Here is a 4,976-nt window from a genome sequence, read left to right as displayed (position 1 = left end):
TTCACGCCTGATGAAGCCCCCCACACCATGGGGTGAGGCTTTACCAGAATGTGCACCCACTCTAATGTTTTTTTCCATGCCTACTTGCACACCTGACGTAGCCCCCTACACCATGAGGTGAGGCTTTAGCAGAAGAGGTAGAGACTGCAGTGTGGATTGGTCAGGTCCTTGCAGATTTTGAAGTTTTTGGCCGAGTTGTTTGATGCCGCAGCGACATGGCCTTGGATGTGTGATCTCTTCTTGGAGAGGACAGAGAGTCTGTACTGCCTTTGGAGCAGGCGGCAGATCAGGTTGCCAGAGTGTGTACCTCAAATGTTGTTGTTCTATGCCTACTTGCACACCTGGCGTAGCCCCCCGCATCATGAGGAGGCTTTAGCAGAATGTGCTCTCACTCAAATGTTGTTTTTCCATGTCTACTTGCACACCTGACATAGCACCCTATACCATGAGGGGAAGATTTAGCAAAATGTGCACCCACTCAAATGTTGTTTTTCCATTCCTATTTGCACACTTGATGTAGCTCCCCCTCCCCCAACACCATGGGATGAGGCTTTCCGAAGCGTACATTCAAGATCTACCCTGTATGTTGTAACTTCTATGCCTGGTCCTGCACATTATGGACTATGTCACCGCATATCCTGTAACTAGCGCCTAGATGCTTAAGGGCTTTGTGGGCTGCTGTTAATGAAAAAATAAACAATACTAATGCACTACTCTAAATAAATCCCCTTCATTAATGTACCTCAGCTACGCTCAGTGGCATAACACAAGATCTGGGGGCCACCCCTGCGAGCCATGCTGAGGGCCCCCCCCCAACCCGGCAACAAATTACGGGTTGCGCCACTCTTGGGGCCAGCCTAGATTACCACGCTTGTGCAATACGCACAAATGTGCTGCAGAAGGGGTATGCCGCACACTGCACTAGGAGAAAGATATAAATATGTGTTTTAATGCAATATACAGCATACTTTCTGAGAAAAATTGGCTAAAAAGCCACAGTGTTTGCTATTGTTTTGTAGGGTAACACCCATCCAAGGAATGCAAGTCACCAACAGTGCACAGGAACATTAATGCTTTGCTATTAAAAATGCATGCCACAATGAAAACATGTCCAACTGGCTGCACATTGTAGACCAGTGTAGACACGTAATAACATTACAGTAAAGCATGCCAGGCCACATTTAGACCTACCTAGACTGGTTGCACCAAAATGCCAGTCGAAGCAATAACACTCATCAAGAAGAGAGCACACATTCAAGCCTGCGTCTCTGCGGCCTCTAACAACATGGACAAACTCTTTAAAATCTGCAAGGAACTGGCCAATCCTGTTGCGGTCTCTACCTCTCCTGTTCCCTCAACAGACCTCCGTACGTCTTTAGCCTCTCGCTTCTCCGCTAAAACTCAGTTCATCCTGTCCACTATCTCCACTTCCTCTTCCTCTCTTGGCCCCCCTTTGGCCATCTCTCCCTGTCCTCCTCCTTTCTCCTTTTCCTCTCTAACAGCTGACAAGCTTTCTAGACAAGTCCCATTTATGGAAGCGTCGAAAAAGGTGCTTGCCCGCTCCTCCAGAACCATCAAGGACCAAATTGACACCCTTGCTCCAGCCTTGGCCGATTTCTGTAATCATTCTTTTCCCACTGGAACTTTCTTCTCTCTCAAACTCTTGGAAAAGCTGTCCATCTCTGAGCTTACACTCCACACTGAACCTTTTGGTTGTCTCCATGACCCTCAGCCTGGTTTAAGAGCTGCCAAAGGCATGGAAACTGCTCTCCTGAACACCTGTGAAGATCTGATCTCTAACCCTGATTACAGAATCCCTTCTGTCCTCATCCTCCTTGAACTTTCCTCTCCTTTCGACATGGTCAACCACGCAATCCTGATCAATCGACTCTGAGAACCTGGGCATCATGGATCAGGCCATGGAGTGGCTGATCTCCTTCCTCTTGGACCGCCCCTTCCCATGTCCAATTTGATCCCTTTCTCTCCACCACCTCTCTCTACCTGTGGCGTTGCGCAGGGCTCTATCCTCTCACCCTGGTTTTTCAACCTCTACTTGGCCCCTTTGGCCCACCTGATCTCTACCTTCTCTAACTGTCAGTGTTATGCGGATGACACTTAGCTTCAGGCTCCCCTCAGCCTCCTCTCCTCTCTTGCTCAGTCCTGGTGTCATCTTCAACTCCACTCTCTCTTTCTCTGCTCACATCTCGGACGTCACCAAGAAGTCCCACTACCAGCTGCACCACCTCAAAGGGACTCTTCCCTTTCTCACTTTCCCACAGAAGCTCACTGACTCCAGAGCCCTGGTTCTCTCTAGGCTGGACTACTGCAACAGCCACTTTCTCAATCTGCCTTCCTCTACTGTCCGCCCTCTGGAACTAATCCAGAACAGGATTTCATGACTTATCCTTGGCCCCAAGCTCAAGGACCGTATCTCTCCATCCATGAATGTCTCCACTGGTTCCCGGTGGCATTGCCCACAAGGTTTTCTAGGGCTGGGATCCGCACTACATCCTATGCTCTCTTCCAAAATACCTTCCTTCTCAAGCCCTAAGGGTTAGATGCTTATCCAGGCAGAGAGCGGGGTCGATCTCTCTCCTCTGAAGGTGCCTCCCTCTGGAATGGCCTCCCTTCCCCTCCCAAACTTGAGCCGGACCACCTGAGGTTCCAGAAGCAGCTCAAAACTTTCCTCTTCTCCTCTGCTTTCTCTCTCTCCCTCCCATGCTGACCTACCTGACCACCTGTCTGCTGTACCAACTGGTTGCTTGGTTACCCTCAGTCTCACTGAGTCCAAGCTCTTTCTTGATCAGTCACCCTGGAACTGCCTCTGGGCCTACCACGCAGTTAGGGCTGTAACTGTAACCCTACAGTCCCTTGTTCTCCTTGCACTACCCAGAGCCGCGCTGCCCTGGCTGCACTTACTCAGAGCATTGCTGCCCTGTTGTCCCATCCCCAATCCCTTGCACCCCCCTCCCTTTCCTCTTGCACTTCTCGTTCTCGCACTTGCGTGATCTGTATGACACAAGGCCTAGTAAGATCATTTGTCTTGTCCTCCCTCTGTTTTCCTTCCCTTGTCTTGTTGCACCTTAAAACAGTTGTGTACAGGCGCGTTACATATGAGTTACCATATTGTACAGGAGGTCCCAAGCACGACCCGCACTCCAACCGTCCATTTTGAAGTACGAGGAATGTTCACACCGAAATATGTGACGTATGTTGAACAAATAAACCAGCAGAGAGCCGCAGTGGGGCTCTGTCCAGTACCTATCAGAAGAACAGCACCTGTTTTTTTTTCTTGTTTTTTTTCTTTTTTTCTTTTTAATATGGAACGCTTCACGAATTTGCATGTCATCCTTGCACACGGGCTATGCTAATCTTCTCTGTATCATTCCAATTTTAGTATATGTGCTGCCGAAGCGAGCACATGTACAGCATCTGTTGAAGTACCGACACCTAAGAAAACTTGGACAGTAAGGTATCCATTTTGAAAACCCTATCAACAAATGAAACAGAATGAAGATTGTCAGAATGCAATTCCTGAAGAAGCCGAGAAAGTCCTAAAGGGAGACGAATGGTGACGTCACACAAACCCGGACTGACGACCTGCGAATTACGAATTACGAATAGAGACGAAACACCATGGAAAAGGGACAGCATGAACCTAAAGTGAAATATCGATGTCAAATTGTAAGAAACTTATACCATAAACACGAGGAAGATAGTTGGCCAGTTTACACGTGTATACATGCTTGGAACCGTAAGAAAGCTAAGAAAATCTTGCGGCTTGCTATGCTTAGTAGTAAGATAGATTGTGGCAAGCGCCACCTATACATATCTACCTCAGAAGGAGCATTTTATATAACTATAGTGTACTGGAGGGCGGAGCGACCTCTGAACGGGCCAATGAGATTCAGAGCTCGCCCTCCGGCACCTTAAAACAAGATAGCCGCACCTTGAAGCGGATGGGGTGCGGGATTCACTTACTGCAACACCAATCAATAAGGACAAGTCAACGGTTTGGCAAAGGGAAGTCCGTTTAATGACAAGTACAAAAAATGGGGAAACAAATGGTAATCATCAGTGATGCGATCGCCTGTCTCTCTTCAACTCCCAAATTCTTCATGCAAACAGTAACTTTTATAGCAAATTCGCGTCATTATTGACGTGTACATCTCATAAGTTTGACATGCAGTTCTATTGGTTGGAAAATGTAACTTAAGTATAGGTGTTATATCTGTATATGGTAATAGAAAGTGAGGATTGAATAACTCTTATCGGGTGGGTGTCTACGCCCATCCCTCTACATCACTCGTGATAGACATCACTACAAGTACGACGTCTCATTGGTTCTACTAGCCATAGGACCCTAGATTATTTGGTCCATTGTGCTTGGGTGGGTTAGACCCCTAGGATTAAATCTCCACTTTAATTAGCAGCATGCAAAATAGACACCCAGGTGCCTGGTGTCCCAAGATTCACCCTGCCTACCTTCCATCAATCAGTACTTTAGGGCTATGTGTCAATTAGTTGGCTGAGGAGGGCCTCGACACTGTTACTTCTTATCAAGAAAAGTTATGGCATCCTCGGGTTCTGGGTGACATCCGACGTTGGTGCCTCTTAGCGCCTGGCTGGTCACGTGTCTGTTCACCGTTTATCTGCTTCATTTTCCTTCTTTTCATGTATTTGATTCTTTGTTCAGCCTCGCCAGTTGCCTGGGGCCTCCTTATCTCGACCTTCACTGGCTGGCAGTCATGCTCTGAAGTTTCGATTCTTCAAAGTTGCCGCTTCCCTCACTTCCTGGAGTTGACCTCGAATTCCCAGGCATGAGCTACTTCTTACTGAGTTTTGATTCCGCTCTTCCCTTCTGGTTTTAGCTGGAATATGAATCTCGGCCTTTTCTCCTTGCAGCCTGGGCATTATTCTGCTTTACAAAATGGAGTCGCACTTGTATAATGTGCTTCATTGAGGTAGATATATAG

At 47.6% G+C, this 4,976-nt stretch overlaps 1 non-coding gene across 1 annotated transcript; it reads right to left on the bottom strand.

Moving 5' to 3' along the window:
- Positions 1–3,314: 3,314 nt before the first annotated feature.
- LOC138517094 (U6 spliceosomal RNA) lies at positions 3,315–3,421 on the bottom strand. The gene has a single exon (XR_011282370.1). It is a non-coding gene; the product is annotated as a U6 spliceosomal RNA (small nuclear RNA).
- Between the last annotated feature and the right edge of the window lie 1,555 nt (positions 3,422–4,976).

The sequence above is a fragment of the Ambystoma mexicanum genome, chromosome 6q, assembly GCF_040938575.1.
Source record: "Ambystoma mexicanum isolate Mex_15411 chromosome 6q, UKY_AmexF1_1, whole genome shotgun sequence".
NCBI lineage: Eukaryota > Metazoa > Chordata > Amphibia > Caudata > Ambystomatidae > Ambystoma > Ambystoma mexicanum.
Note: the sequence above shows the minus strand (reverse complement) of the source record. Positions and strands in the feature narration are given on the sequence as shown.